Source organism: Somniosus microcephalus, chromosome 3, assembly GCF_052327205.1.
Source record: "Somniosus microcephalus isolate GS21.2 chromosome 3, FLI_Smic_1.0, whole genome shotgun sequence".
Classification (NCBI taxonomy): Eukaryota; Metazoa; Chordata; class Chondrichthyes; order Squaliformes; family Somniosidae; genus Somniosus; species Somniosus microcephalus.
Window position 1 is genome coordinate 251089892 of NC_140989.1, and position 17136 is coordinate 251107027.

Here is a 17136-nt window from a genome sequence, read left to right on the forward strand (position 1 = left end):
AAACTACATAAGGTAACCAAAATGGAGGATCACCAGACTATCTGGGTTACACTCAAGACAGACGGAGTCCAAGTGAAAATGGAATTGGACACAGGATCAGCCCTAACAGTCATAAACCAAAGGGACTACAAGCGGCTATTTTCACATATACCCTTGAAAGCTACAGACATTGTCTTGAAGACGTACACGGGGCAAAAAGTCTACCCCAAAGGAAAAATAAGGGTGAAAGTGATATATAAAGGCCAGGAAATACCTAAAATGGACATATATGTATTGCCAGATGGAGGACCACCACTACTAGGACGTGAATGGATCCGGAAGATACAATTAGATTGGCATTCCATACAGGCACTGAAGGTTGAGGCCAAAAAGGATGACGACGTTACACCTGGTCGACTGTCAAAAATGCTAACTGACGCAAAAGAAGTGTTCCAGGAGGGACTCGGAACACGAAAAGGCATAACAGACATGATTAAAATAGAGGAAAATGCAAGCCCAAAGTTTCTTAAGGTCAGGCCAGTGCCTTATGCGATCAGACCAGCTGTCGAAGCAGAGCTGGAAGGGTTGGAACGTTCAGGAGTACTGTCCAAAGTAGACTGGAGCGAGTGGGCAACACCCATCGTTCCTGTAATGAAGAGGTCATTGAGTAATACGCCTGGGGAACCAAAGAAGGTCCGCATCTGTGGGGATTGTAAGGTGACAGTGAACCCAGTCCTTCACACGGTACAATATCCGCTTCCACGAATTGAGGATATTTTCGCCTCGCTATCTGGAGGTAAACGCTTCACCAAAATTGATCTAGCCCAGGCGTACGTAGAAGAAGCCTCGAAACAATACCTTACGATTAACACTCATAAAGGTCTCTATCAATACAATCGGCTGGTGTTCGGGGTAGCATCGGCTCCGGCTATTTGGTAAAGGGTGATGGATCAAGTCCTGCAAGGGATTCCAGGGACCCAGTATTATTTGGACGACATCCTGGTCATGGGCGAAAATGACAGTGATCACCTCGCCAACTTGGAGAAGGTGCTCACCAGATTAAAGGAATATGGGCTACGAGCTAATCGCCACAAGTGTGAGTTTTTCCAGAAGCAGATCTCGTATTGTGGCCACGTCATCGATGAAGAGGGGTTACATAAGTCCCCTGAAAAGATTGAGGCAGTAGTCAAGGCTCCAGCACCGGAAAATGTGTCACAACTGAGGTCGTTCCTCGGGCTGGTAAACTACTACCATAAGTTCTTACCAAATTTGTCCATGGTATTACACCCACTGAACACCCTACTGCAAACAGGGGTACCATGGAAGTGGAATGACGAACGTAGAGGAGCTTTCCAGAAGTGTAAAGAATTGATCACATCAAAAGAGGTGTTGGCCCATTTCAACCCAGCACTACCAATTCGTTTGGCATGTGATGCATCACCCTATGGTATTGGAGCGGTGCTGTCGCACAAATTCCCAGATGGGTTGGAGAGGCCAGTAGCCTTTGCGTCTCGGTCACTTACCTCAGCCGAGCGCAACTACGCCCAGCTTGACAGGGAGGCCCTCAGCCTAGTATGGGGAGGAAAAAAATTCAACCACTATCTGCATGGGCAGAAGTTCACCTTGCTGACTGACCACCAACCACTTGTCTCCATCTTTAATCCTAAGAAGGGCGTTCCAGTGATGACTGCACAACGGTTACAAAGATGGTCCCTGTTTCTAGGGGCGAATCAATTTGAAATAGAATATAAAGGCACGAAACAGCATGGAAACGCTGATGGGCTATCGCACCTGCCACTGCCTGCTGTGGAGGAAGCACCAGCAGTGGATCCTATCGAGATATTTTATTCGTCAATAATTGAACAATTGCCAGTAACGAACGCGGATATAGAGAAGGAGACCCGCAATGATCCGACGCTGTCTCGGGTATATGATTTGACGGTGAGGGGATGGCCAACACATGGCGACTCACTGTTGCCAGCATTCTCATCCAGAAGAGAACAGCTGTCAGTATGCCAGGGGACAGTGATGTGTGGATCCAGAGTGGTTATTTCTCTTTAAATCATTCTTGATAAGATTACTTAAGCCGTTTAAGTAAAGGGGAAAAGTTAAATATTTGGGATTCTGTTGGTTTAAGAAGAGTAAAACAAGGTTACACTGCAGTAGGAGTAATTTGGCACAGCAGGCAGTGGAAACCAGTTTTCTAACCAATCAGCAGGGGTGACTCATTTGGCTGTAAACAAACAAACAGTATAAAAAGACCAGGCTTGTGCAAGCAAGCACTGAGTGCAAGTCAGCAGAGAGTGCTGTGAGTTTGGGTAAGTATGAGTTAGGGTAAGTGGGGTGTTAGGTGCTCTTTTCAAACTTTAACTCTGTGGGTTGTAGTTAATAAGGCCTTTCTGGTGCAGAGTGACTGTTGGTAAACCATTTAACTGGTGTAATTAGAGAGATTGATTTAAATTAAATCCAATTGATTGAAGGGGATACTAGCATCTATAATCGGGCAGAGGGTGTCCATGACTAACAATAAAAAATTTAATTAATGACATAGAATGGAGCAGGTGATGTGTTACTGTTGCAAGATGTGGGAGCCGGTGAACCCCATTGAGGCTCACGGTGATTACGTCTGTGACAAGTGTCTGCTGCTACAGGAACTCCAACTCCGTGTTGATGAGCTGGAGTCTGAGCTTCAGACACTGCGACACATCAGGGAGGGGGAGAAGTACCTGGACTCTGTGTATCAGGAGGTGATCACACCTATGAAGTTAATTAATTCAGATGTAGCCCATGGTCAGGGACAGGACGGTGTGACTACAAGTGAGGCAGGTACGGGGATCCAGGAGGTAGGGCTGGAAGAGCCGCAGCCCTTGCTCTTGTCCAGCAGGTTCAAGGTTCTTACTCCCTGTGGGGACGGGAGCAGGGACTGCAGGGAGGATGAGCAACCTGGCCACAGCACCGTGGAACGGGGGGCCATTCAAGAGGGGGGAGTAACTAGAAATGTTGTAGTGGTAGGGGATAGTATTATTAGGGGGATAGATAGAGTTCTCTGCAGCCGAGAGCGAGAGTCCCGAAGGCTGTGTTGCCTACCCGGTGCCAGGGTTAAGGACATCTCCTCTGGGCTGGAAAGAAACTTGCAGTGGGAGGGGGTGGATCCAGTTGTTGTGGTCCATGTTGGTACAAACGATGTAGATAGGACTAGGAAGCTGGTTCTGTTAAAGGAGTATGAGCAGCTAGGGGTCAAATTAAAAAACAGAACCTCAAGGACCTGAGCCACGAGCGAATTTGGCTAGGACAAATAAAATTAGAGAGTTAAATGCGTGGCTCAAAGACTGGTGTGGAAGAAATGGGTTTTGCTTCCTGGGACACTGGCACCAGTACTGGGGCAGGAGGGAGCTGTTCCGTTGGGACGGGTTTCATTTGGCCAGTGCTGTGACTAGGGTCCTGGCGGATCATATAACTAGGGCTGTAGAGAGGGCTTTAAACGAACTAGTGGGGGGGAGGTTCTTGGAGAGCAAATAATAAAAATGACAACAGAGAAGGTCATAGACTTAGGTAGCAGTGGGGAAAGTATAAACCAGAGCGTGTCAGAAAGGGGCAGAAGGTATGGAGTAAAAGGTAAAGTAATAAAAAGGGCAAAAGCAGGAACTAAGTGTCACAAAACATATTTGAAAGTTCTCTATCTGAATGCATGTAGCATTCGTAACAAAATAGACGAGTTAATGGCACAAATAACTACATATGGGTATGATCTTGTGGCCATTACAGAAACATGGCTGCAGGGTGACAATGCCTGGGAATTAAACATACCAGGTTATTTACCGACCAGGAAGGACAGGCAGGAAGGAAGGGGAGGTGGGGTGGCTATGTTAATAAAGGAAGGAATCACTATAATACAGAGAAATGATATTGGGTCAAAAGATCAGGATAATGAAACAGTTTGGGTGGAGGTAAGGAATAATAAGGGGAAAAAAACACTAGTGGGCGTAGTCTATAGGCCTCCGAACAGTTGCAACTATGTTGGACGGAGTATCAATCAGGAAATAGTTGAGGATTGTAATAAGGGAACATCTATAATTATGGGGGATTTTAACTATCATATTAATTGGACAAATCAAATTGGGCAGGGCTGCCTTGAGGATGAGTTCATTGAGTGTATTAGGGATGGGTTTCTTGAGCAGTATGTAACTGAACCGACCAGGCGGCAAGCAACCTTAGATCTGGTCCTGTGTAACGAGACATGATTAATTAAAAATGTCCTAGTAAAGGATCCCCTTGGAATGAGTGACCATAACATGGTTGAATTCCATATTCAATTAGAGGGTGAGAAGGTTGGATCTCAAATAAGCGTGCTAAGCTTGAATAAAGGAGACTATGAAGGTATGAGAGTGGAATTGAGTAGAGTGGATTGAGAAAATAGATTAGAGGGTAAGACGATACATGATCAGTGGTGTACATTTAAGGAGTTATTTTACAACTTCCAAAAAAAATAGATTCCACTGAGAAGAAAAGGGTGTAAAAGAAAAGACAGCCATCCGTGGCTAAGGAAAGAAATTAAGGATAGTATTTGACTAAAAACAAGGGCAGCGGCGGCAGGTAGTGGGAGCAGCGGACCTGTGGGAGACTCGGCGGTGGCGGCGGCAATAAAAGCGGCAGCGGGGCCAGGAGAGGCCTCAGAGCAGCGGCAGCAGGTAGCGGGAGCAGCGGACCTGTGGGAGACTCGGCGGCGGCGGCGACAGCAATAAAAGCAGCAGCGGGGCCAGGAGAGGCCTCAGAGCAGCAGCGGCAGGTAGCGAGAGGCGGGACCTGTGGGAGACTCGGCGGCGGCGGTGAGGTACAAAAGGCGGCAGCGGGGCCAGGAGAGGCCTCAGAGCAGCAGCGGCAGGTAGCGAGAGGTGGGACCTGTGGGAGACTCGGCGGCGGCGGTGAGGTACAAAAGGCGGCAGCGGGGCCAGGAGAGGCATACCAAACTCTAGTCTGCGAGCTCGGAAGTTGCAGAGAGGTAAAAAGTAATCGGGGTGTGACGTCACCAGGGAGCAGGTAAGTGATTGGTTGGTGAGTATTTCTCTCTTTTCATTACAAGCTTGAATTCTGTGGTGTTAAATTTCTAGGGGCTCTGTGTTGCAGTGAGGACAGTTGGTAAATAAAGCGCCCTAGAGTATACCTGTAACTGGGGTATTGAATAAATTTTTAGATTAATTAAAGGAGTAAGTCATGGCAGGAGAGCTCAGACCCGTGTTCTGCTCCTCCTGCTCTATGTGGGAAGTCAGGGACGCTGCCAGTGTCCCTGGCGACCATGTGTGCGGGAAATGCATCCAGCTGCAGCTACTTGTAGACCACATTGTGGCGCTCGAGCTGCGGGTGGATGAGTTTTGGAGCATGCGCGATGCTGAGAGGGTCGTGGATAGCATGTTTAGCGAGTTGTTCACGCCTCAGGGTAGGGTTGCACAGGGGGTGACCATCAGGCGGAGCAACAGAGGCAGGCAGGAAGTGCAGGGGCCCCCTGCGGACATCCCCCTTTCAAACAAGTATACCAAGTTGGATAATGTTGAGGGGGATGACTCACCAGGGGAAGGCAGCAGCAGCCAGCTTCCTGGCACCAGGGACGCTTCTGCTGCTCAGAAAGGGAGGAAAAAGAGTGGGAGAGCAATAGTGGTAGGGGATTCTATCGTAAGGGGAACAGATAGGCGTTTCTGTGGCCGCAAACGTGACTCCAGGATGGTTTGTTGCCTCCCTGGGGCCAGGGTCATGGATGTCACTGAGCGGCTACAGGGCATTCTTAAGGGGGAGGGTGAGCAGGCAGAGGTCGTGGTCCACATTGGGACCAACGACATAGGTAGGAAGGGGGATGAGGTCCTGCATCAAGAATTTAGGGAGCTAGGTAACAGATTAAAGAGCAGGACCTCAAAGGTTGTAATCTCTGGATTACTCCCAGTGCCACGTGCTAGTGAGTATAGGAATAGGAGGATAGAGCAGATGAACGCATGGCTAATGAGTTGGTGTAGGGGGGAGGGTTTTACTTTCCTGGATCACTGGGCCTGCTTCTGGGGAAGGTGGGACTTGTACAAGTCGGACGGGTTGCACCTGAACCAGAGCGGGACAAATATCCTTGCGGGGAAGTTTGCTAGCACTGTTGTGGGGGGTTTAAACTAACTTGGCAGGGGGATGGGATACAGAGGGGAGCTGAAAGAGGGGGTGATGTGCTGCCAATTATAGAGAAAAAAACAAGTCAGCTTGGTAGACAGGGCAAATATACAAGGGCAAGGCTGGATGGCATCTATTTTAATGCAAGGAGTCTTGCAAATAAGGTGGATGAACTGAAGGTGTTGATAAACACATGGGAGTATGATATTGTTGCTATCACGGAGACATGGTTGAGGGAGGGGCAAGACTGGCAGCTCAATATTCCGGGGTACAGAATCTTCAGGCGAGACAGAGGGGGGGGATAAGAGGAGGGGGTGTAGCAATATTAATTAAGGAGTCAATTACTGCAGTAAGGAGGGATGACATATTTGCAGGTTCCTCTAATGAGGCCATATGGGTGGAGCTTAAAAACAAGAAGGGGGCAAGCACTTTGCTGGGAGTGTACTATAGGCCTCCAAACAGTCAGGGGGAGATAGAGGAACAGATATGTAGGCAAATCTCAGAGAAATGTGCAAATAATAGGGTAATAATAATGGGGGATTTCAACTTCCCCAATATTAACTGGGATAGTCAGAGTGTGAAAGGCACAGAGGGTGTAGAATTCTTAAAGTGCATCCAGGAGAGCTTTTTGAGCCAGCATGTAGAAGGTCCTACAAGAGAGGGGGTGGTACTGGACCTAATTCTAGGGAATGTGGCCGGCCAAGTGGAAGAAGTGCTAGTAGGTGAGCACTTTGGTGACAGTGACCATAATATGGTGAGATTTAAGGTGGTCATGGAAAAGGACAGGGATGGGCCGGAAATAAAGGTTCTAAATTGGGGGAAGGCCGATTTTAATAGGATAAGGCAGGATCTGGCCAAAATGGACTGGGATCAGCTACTTGTAGGAAAATCCGCATCGGAGCAATGGGAGGCTTTCAGAAGGGAGATTGAGATCATACAATGGCAACATGTTCCCGTAAAGGTCAACGGTGGTTCCAAAAACCACAGGGAACCGTGGATGTCAGGGGATATACGAGAATGGATTAGAAAAAAAAGGAGGGCTTTTGGCAGATACAAAAGGCTAAAGACGGAGGAAGCCCTAGAGGAGTACAAAAAGTGCAGGGGGATACTTAAAAAAGAAATTAGGAGATCAAGGAGGGGCCATGAAATAACACTGGCGAGCAAAATAAAGGAAAATCCTAAGATGTTTTATAAGTATATTAAGGGTAAGAGGATAACTAGGGAAAAAATAGGGCCCATTAGGGACAAAAGTGGCAATCTGTGTGTGGAGCCGGAAGATGTAGGAGGGGTTCTAAATGAATTTTTTGCATCTGTTTTCACTATGGAGAGGGACGATGTAGACATAGAAATAGGGCGGGGGGACTGTGATATGCTCGAACACATTAACATCGAGAGGGGGGAGGTATTGGCGGTTTTAGCAGGCCTAAAAATGGATAAATCCCCAGGCCCGGACGAAATGTATCCCAGGCTGCTGTGTGAGGCAAAGGAAGAGATTGCGGGGGCTCTAACACACATATTCAGAACCTCTCTGGCCACAGGGGATGTGCCAGAGGACTGGAGAACCGCTAATGTAGTTCCATTATTCAAGAAGGGGAGTAGGGAAAAACCGGGGAACTACAGGCCAGTGAGCCTAACATCAGTGGTGGGAAAATTATTGGAAAAAATTCTGAGGGACAAAATCAGCCTCCACTTGGAGAGGCAAGCATTAATCAGGGATAGTCAACATGGCTTTGTCAAGGGAAGACCATGTCTGACTAATTTGATTGAATTTTTTGAGGGGGTGACTAGGTGTGTGGATGAGGGTAACACAGTGGATGTGGTATACATGGATTTCAGTAAGGCCTTCGATAAAGTCCCGCACAGGAGACTGGTCAAGAAGGTAAGAGCCCATGGAATCCAGGGTGCCTTGGCACGTTGGATACAAAACTGGCTTAGTGGCAGAAAGCAGAGGGTGATGGTCGAAGGTTGTTTTTGTGACTGGAAGCCTGTGGCCAGTGGGGTACCACAGGGATCGGTGCTGGGTCCCTTGCTGTTTGTGGTCTATATTAATGACTTGGATATGAATGTAAAAGGTATGATCAGTAAGTTCGCGGATGAAACAAAAATTGGTAGGGTGGTAAATAGCGAAGAGGGTAGTCTCAGTCTGCAGGACGATATCGATGGGTTGGTCAGATGGGCGGAACAGTGGCAAATGGAATTTAACCCGGAAAAGTGCGAGGTGATGCATTTTGGAGGGACTAACAAGGCAAGGGAATACACAATGAATGGTAAGACCCTAGGCAAGACGGAGGGTCAGAGGGACCTGGGTGTGCAAGTACACAGATCCCTGAAGGCGGCGGAACAGGTGGATAAGGTGGTAAAAAAGGCATATGGGATACTTGCCTTCATTAGCCGAGGCATAGAATATAAGAGCAAGGAGGTTATGATGGAGCTGTATAAAACACTGGTTAGGCCACAGCTGGAATACTGTGTGCAGTTCTGGTCGCCACACTACAGGAAGGATGTGATAGCTTTGGCGAGGGTGCAGAGGAGATTCACCAGGATGCTACCAGGGCTGGAACGCTTCAGCTATGAAGAGAGACTGGGCAGATTGGGTTTGTTTTCCTTGGAGCAGAGGAGGCTGAGGGGGGACATGATTGAGGTGTACAAAATTATGAGGGGCATAGATAGGATGGACACTAAGGAGCTTTTTCCCTTAGTAGAAGGGTCAATAACTAGGGGGCACAGATTCAAGGTAAAGGGCGGGAGGTTTAGAGGGGATTTGAGAAAGAACTTTTTCGCCCAGAGGGTGGTTGGAGTCTGGAACTCACTGCCCGGAAGGGTTGTGGAGGCTGGAACCCTCACAACATTGAAGACGCATTTGGATGAGCACTTGAAATGCCATAGCATACAAGGCTACGGACCAAATGCTGGAATATGGGATTAGATTAGACAGGGCGTGATGGCCGGCGCGGACACGATGGGCCGAAGGGCCTCTATCCGTGCTGTATAACTCTATGACTCTATGACTCTATAAGGTAGCCAAATCTAGTGGGAGGATAGAGGATTGGGAAAACTTTAAAAGACAGCAAAAAATAACAAAAAGATTGATTAAGAAAGGGAAGATAGATTATGAAAGTAAATTAGCAAAAAATATAAAAACAGATAGTAAGAGTTTTTATAGTTATATAAAAAGAAAAAGGGTGGCTAAAGTAAATGTTGGTCCCTTAGAGGATGAGACCGGGAAATTAATGGTGGGAAATATGGAGATGGCAAAAACACTGAATGAATATTTTGTATCAGTCTTTACAGTAGAAGACACTAAGAATATCCCAACACTGGACAAACAGGGGGCTATAGTGGGGGAGGAGCTAAACACGATCAAAATCACTAAGGAAGTGGTACTCTGTAAAATAATGGGACTCAAGGTGGATAAATCACCTGGACCTGATGGCTTACATCCTAGGGTCTTGAGGGAAGTGGTGGTAGGGATTGTGGATGCATTGGTAATAATTTTCCAAAACTCCCTGGACTCGGCAAAGGTCCCGGCAGACTGGAAAACTGCAAATGTAACACCCTTATTTAAAAAGGGCAGTAGACAGAAGGCTGGAAACTATAGACCGGTTATCCTAACATCTGTGGTAGGTAAAATTTTGGAGTCCATTATTAAGGATACAGTAACAGGACATTTGGATAATCATCATTTAATAGGACAAAGTCAGCATGGTTTTATGAAGGGGAAGCCATGTTTGACAAATTTGCTGGAGTTCTTTGAGGAAGTAACATATAGGGTGGACAAAGGGGAACCAGTGGACATAGTGTATTTAGACTTCCAAAAGGCATTTGACAAGGTGCCACACCTTGGGGGTAATGTTCTGGCATGGATAGAGGATTGGCTATCTAACAGAAGGCAGAGAGTTGGGATAAATGGTTCATTCTCAGAATGGCAATCAATAATTAGTGGTGCTCCGCAGGGGTCGGTGCTGGGTCCCCAACTCTTTACAATCTATATTAAAGATTTGGAGGAGGGGACCGAGTGTAACATATCAAAGTTTGCAGATGATACTAAGATGGGAGGGAAAGTAGTGAGTGAGGAGGACATAAAAAACCTGCAAGGGGACATAGACAGGCTAAGTAAGTGGGCAGAGATTTGGCAGATGGAATACAATACTGGAAAGTGTGAGGTTATGCACTTTGGCAGGAAAAATCGTAGAGCAAGCTATTATATTAATGGCAAGAAACTGGAAAGTACTGAAGTACAAAGGGATCTGGGGGTCCTGGTGCACGAAACTCAAAAGGTTAGTATGCAGGTGCAGCAAGTGATTAAGAAGGCCAATGGAATGTTGGCTTTCATTGCTAGGGGGATAGAATATAAAAATAGGGAGGTATTGCTTCAGTTGTACAAGGTATTGGTGAGACCGCACCTGGAATACTGCATACAGGTTTGGTGTCCATACTTAAGAAAAGACATACTTGCTCTCGAGTCAGTACAAAGAAGGTTCACTCGGTTAATCCCGGGGATGAGGGGATGGACATATGAGGAGAGGTTGAGTAGATTGGGACTCTACTCATTGGAGTTCAGAAGAATGAGAGGCGATCTTATTGAAACATATAAGATTGTGAAGGGGTTGGATCGGGTGGATGCGGGGAGGATGTTCCCGATAATGGGTGAAACTAGAACTAGGGGGCATAGTCTTAGAATAAGAGGCTGCTCTTTCAAAACTGAGATGAGGAGGAACTACTTCACTCAGAGGGTGGTAGGTCCATGGAATATGCTGCCCCAAAAAGCTGTAGAAGCTACATCATTACATAAACTTAAAACAGAAATAGATAGTTTCCTAGAAGTAAAGGGAATTAAGGGTTACGGGGAGCGGGCAGGAATTTAGACATGAGTCTAGGTTCGGATCGGACATGGCCCTGTGGGTAGCGGAGCGGGCCCAGGGGCCGTGTAGCCTGATCCTGCTCCTATTTCGTGTGTCTAATTCTGTTAGATTCAGGAGATGGTTCTGTGATAGTAGATTGGCGGTTAGGATCAGATCAGCCATGATCTTATTAAATGGCGGAGCTGGCTCGAGGGGCCGATTGGCCTACTCCTGCTCCTATTTCTTATGTTCTTATGTTCTTATTCCACCTAAGTTAAGGGAGAGAGTGCTAAATGAGCTTCATGATGGTCATCTGGGGGGAGTGAAAATGAAAAGCCTTGCTAGGGCTTATGTGTGGTGGCCGGGAATCGATCAACAAATCGAAGACCTAACCAAGAGCTGCTCAGGATGTCAGAAGGTCCAAAATGCACCACCACATGCCCCTCTACACCCATGGGAGTAGCCCTCCTCTCCATGGCAACGGCTGCATATTGATTTCGCTGGTCCATTCATGGACTCAATGTTCTTAATAGCAGTGGATGCTCATTCGAAATGGCCTGAGGTGATAAAAATGTCCTCAACCACTACAGAGAAGACGATTGCAGTCCTACGGACCATATTTGCCAGGAACGGCTTGCCAGAGCAGATTTGCTCTGATAATGGACCACAGTTTGTGTCAGAAGAGTTTCGAAAATTTATGAGAAGGAATGGGGTAAGGCATTACACATCCGCCCCGTATCATCCAGCCACCAATGGATTGGCTGAGAGGTTCGTACAAACCTTTAAGAAGGCGATAAAGGCCATGTGCGACGATGAAATTCCACTACAGCATAAGGTGGACAATTTCTTATTCGCCTACCGAAACACGACACATGCAGTTACCAACCAGACCCCGGCCATGATGTTCTTTAACCGAAGGTTGAGATCTCGTCTGGACTTGCTCAGACCAAATGTGCGAAGAAATGTTGAAGATAAACAATTCCAGCACATCAATGAGAAGCCGACAAGGAGCTTCAACGTAGGACAACCAGTCTTGGCCAGTGACTACCGAACAGAGAAATGGCAACCCGGAACGATATGCACAAGGCAGGGGCCATTAATGTACACAGTGGATGTCGGGGAGAACATTGTGAGACGCCACGTTGATCAGATCTTAGCGTCACAGGAACGAGTCAACCCCACGTCTCGCGTCCCTGGGGATGAACCCGACATACCGGTAGCATCTACCTCAGAAACAGTAGCAGTGGAAACGGATGAAATAACCGACGAAAAGTGGCCAGAATCGCCTCCGCACCAAGAACAAGAACCTCAGGAAAGGCGCTATCCCGAAAGGATCAGGAAGCCGCCCCAAAGGCTGAATCTATAAATGGACTATTGTTGTTTAATGTACATGTTAAAGTGTTAATTGTTATTTGAATATTATGGGTACTACTAATCTAAAAGGGGAGGAATTGTTGTGTATGTACCTTTAAGAGAGAACTACTTTTACAGCTCCTGTATACTGTAGTACCGGCAGTGACCACACCTGTATATAAGCCTTGAGCCTGCCTCTGTACCCCAGTCTTGAGACTACCCTACTCCAGTAAATACCTGTTGATTGTTAAGTTACAGCCTCCGTGTGGTTATTGAAAAACATCATACTCTCAGAATCACGGATCTAACAGGTAGCACTCTCAACTCTGAGTCAGAAGGTTGTGGGTTCAAGCCCCACTCCAGAGACTTGAGTGTATAATCCAAGTTGACACTCTAGTGCAGTAATGAGGGAGTGTTGCACTGTCGGAGGTGCTGTGTCTCAAATGAGATACTACACCAAGGCCCTGTCTGCCCTCTGAAGTGAACTAAATAGATCAAAGAAAAGTGGGGAGGGAGTTCTCCCTGGTGTCCTGGCCAATATTCATCCCATCACTGAAACAAAGTATCTGGCCATTACAACATTGCTGTTTTTGGGATCTTGCTGCCCTGTTTCCTACGTTATAACAGTGACTACACTTCATTGGTTGTAAAGCGCTTTAAGATGTCCTGAGGTCATAAAAGATGCTATATAAATGCAAGTTCTAGCTTTTTCAAGCACATTCTTCATGAGCATAAAATCCATTTCTAATTTCTGACGTACTGGACGATTTTAATACCACTGTACATCACAACAAAATGGAGCACACTTTGTTTTGCTTCACAAGTTAAGTAGAAAAAGAAATGAATGAATTCCCACAGCTGAAAATATAGCATAAGCAGTAAATGACACCATCACTGACAGGCAACAGAATTTGTACAAGAATTTGTCAACACCAGCGGTGGGTCTGTAGCAGGTTAAGCTCAGGACACAGTTACATTTATAATTTTGTACAGACTGCACCAGCACTGTCAACACTCAGCAAAAGGTCTGTCATAACAGCTTAGAAAATACTTAATTGGCTGTAAAGTGCTTTGGGACATCCTGAGGTCGTGAAAGGCGCTATATAAATGCAAGTTCTTTCTTTTCTCTTTCAGACTGCCTGTTTATATTTTTGTTTCCCTCAGCTTTCTCCGTTCCTCTCCTGATGGCACTGCACTATGCCAGAATATAAATACTGCAATTTGGGCTTGACTAGTCACAGACAAGCCCACGCTCCCTATGTGGCCTTAAGTTCAAAGGAATGAGCAGAAGCAAAAGTCAAACAACAGCATATAGATAAACTACAATATTGCAATTGTAGTTACAAGAATCCAAAACTAGGGATCATAAATATAAGATAGTCACTTATAAATCCATTAGGGAATTCAGGAAAGAGCTCTTTACCCAGAGAGTGGTGAGAACGTGCTACCACATGCAGCAGTTGAGGTGAACAGGATAGATGCATTTAAGGGCAAGCCAAATAAGCACATGAGGGAGAAAGGAATAGAAGGGTATGCTGATAGGGTTGGATGAAGAGAGGTGGGAGGAGGCTCGTGTGGAGCATAAACACCGGCACAGTTGGGCCGATTGGCCTCTTTCTGTGCTTGTAATTCAATGTAAACTCAGAATGGAATGATATACAGCTCCATTTATAATGTTTACGCGCAAATTTGGAGCAAATTACCTTTGCCCATCAAATGCCTTTGCATGATGCCCTCCCACGCTTTGCAGCTTCAAGGCGGCGATCAAGCAGTTGTTCTGCAGTTGAGGCACCTCAGAAGGGGGCTTTCCATGAGCTTCCCTCAAGCGACATAATCAAAATTCCAAACAAAGAAGAAATGCACACAGAACTCATTGAATTCTTTGACTGGTCAAGAGAATCATAGCAAGCTGTAAAAGCTGTGGCTCAGTGGGTAACACACTCACCTCTGAGTCAGAAAATTGTGGGTTCAAGTCCTACTCCAGAGATAAGCACAAAATCTAGGCCGACACTCCAGTGCAGTACTGAGGGAGTGCTGCATTGCCAGACGCGCCATCTTTCAGAAGAGACGTTAAACCGAGGCCCCGTTTGGGTTATTGCACTAAATCAGCAAGCTCAATATACATTAGTTCTGACTATTATTTGATCACAGTGCTGGAGAATACAATATTCTAATTGACTGGACTTCTATCTCCCAACTTGGCCAAAGATACATTCACGAGATAAACCTAACATGTGATGTGGTGTCAACCAATCATTCACCTCGTGCAAGCAGGAATGATGAGGCCTCCACTCCTGAGAGAGTGTGGGCAACACTCATCCAGGAGCGGAAATAGAACAGGAGTAATGGATCTTGGCTGTACTGTACCGAAGAACCAGCTGAGCAGCAAGAGAATCCAACCTGCAGTCTCTTCTTTCAGCATGAACTACCCATCCTCAGCTCCCTGGTGCCGTGTAGGTGGCTGCCCGATATTAATCAATAGTGGACGGTGTGCTGAACATATGGGATCACCCTGTGTAAGTTATCAATTCAAACATGGAGTCTCCATTATTCTAAGGAATGAAAAAAATGAGTGACACTATGCCGTTAATAATGTATTTTAAAAATGGTTACATTCAAATGCATCATTTCTGAATTGGCTCCACTTGTTTTTACTACGTGTGTTAGACTAGAACGTGCACAGTCAACAGAGCCATCATATCACAAGAAAGCTTTCTAAAAGCATTGTGTAGACAAGCAAAAAACAAGTTTGAACATAGAAGAAATTTGTTTGTGCGACATTTGTGTAAGGTTATAGATATGTTTTTATATCATTCTAATAGAGAACAGACACAGAACAATAATAACAACAACAACGTGTATTTATATAGATTTTCTCTCTCTCATTGACATTGCATGAGTGACTGATCTTGATTCTGATGCTCTAACAGATTGACTTATGATCATCTGCACAATTCAATGTGCATGCCACGTTTATCTCACATTTACTCCCCCAAAGGACCATCGACAGTCCCCCTCCCCAGTGTCTAGGAGGAACAGCCTGAGCCCCCAGACTCTTCAGAGGGAGCTACAACCTTTGAGGGCACAGACAGAGGATGAGCTACCTCAACATGACTGAGCAGCAGTGCCAAAGGAGGCTGAGACTTTCGCGAGAGGTAGTGGGTAACATCTGCGCAACCCTGCAGCAAGACCTGGAGCACAGAGCAGCGGGTGGACACCCCTTACCAGTGGCCATCAAAGTCACCACCGCACTCAACTTTTTTGCTGCAGGCTCATTCCAGGGATCAACAGCAGACATCAGCAGCATCTCCCAGGTGGCCGCACACACTTGCATCATGCAGATTACTGATACCCTCTTTGCCATCGCGCACAATTACATCAACTCCTCCGAGGATCAAGCAAGTATAACCGCGCGTGCGGTTGGGTTTGCGAATCTGGCAGGCTTTCCAAGGGTGCAGGGCATCATAGGCTGCACACATGTGGCCCTTAAAGCACCCCATCACAATCCAGGTATTTTTGTCAACTGCAAGGGCTTCCACTCCCTCAACGTGCAGCTGGTGTGTGACTACAAGAAGGAAATTTTGCAGCAAGTACCCTGGCAGTTGCCATGACTCCTTCATCCTGCGCCAGTCTAGTGTGCCTCCACTCTTCAGTCCGCCAGACCAATTTTTCAGATGGCTACTTGGAGACAAGGGCTATCCCCTGAAGACGTGGCTAATGATGCCATTGAGGAGCCCATCCAATGATGCTGAGGAGTGCTACAACTCCAGCCACATTTCCACCGGATCCATAATCGAGCAAACCATTGGCTTACTGAAGATGCGATTCAGATGCCTTGATAGATCAGGTGGAGCCCTGCAGTCAGGGTCTCCAGAATCGTCATGGTCTGCTGTGCACTTCACAACATGGCACAGCATCGTGGCTTGCAGCTGGCTGAGGTACAAGTGGCTGATCGCATAGCCTCCTCAGATGAGGAGGAGGAGGAGGAGGAGGAGAGCATCAACAAACAGCTTGCGGAGGCGCATCAACCAGCGGCAGCAGCACGCAAGCAATTGCTGCCCAGGACACAAGGGACGCACTCATCTTGGCCAGATTTGCTTAGCCTGCCCAATCAAATACTTTTGCCTTGCACCTTCTTACCAAAGTATTGACAATAGACAAGAACCTACGGCTTCCTATCATTCTGACCGCCATACTGACAATTGCAAGTTGCCCTAAGCCCTCAATGTGGAATTCCCATTTGCAAAATGACACAGGCCACAACTTCAACAGTTTGCCATCAGAATTTTTTTATCATCACAATTCACAGATGGTTTTTCAGAAATAAACACAACAGAACACCCAAGTGACTACCCTTGTGACTACTTGTGCTTTATCTTCCTCTTACGCGTGCTCCTACATGGTGCATCCCCTGTGACTTCAGCAGATGTGGAGGCCCCTTGCTCACTTTCTTGCTGCTCCTGCCTTGACATCTTTGGCGGGTGTCCTCTGGGGTTGCGAGCCTGTCCAGGCTCGTCAATAGTCTGCTGCACCTGTGGCTGTGCAGGGGCTGAGACGCCCATCTCAGTTGGGTGAGGACTCTGGTGGGGCTCTGACCGAGGGCTCTGCAGTGGCATGGTCGTGTGAGCACTTGGAGAGGAGCCCCCACTTCCTTGTTCTCTGCCACCAACATCCCTCTCATGGGTCAGCCCCACTTCAGAGCTAGCAAGTGGCTTGACAGCACCTTGCTGCACTTCAGGGGGGACATGAGGACCCGTTTCTGCACTGGTAGTCCTACTCCAGAGGAATTCCATGAAGGTCTGGTTTCTCTGCTCAATAGCTG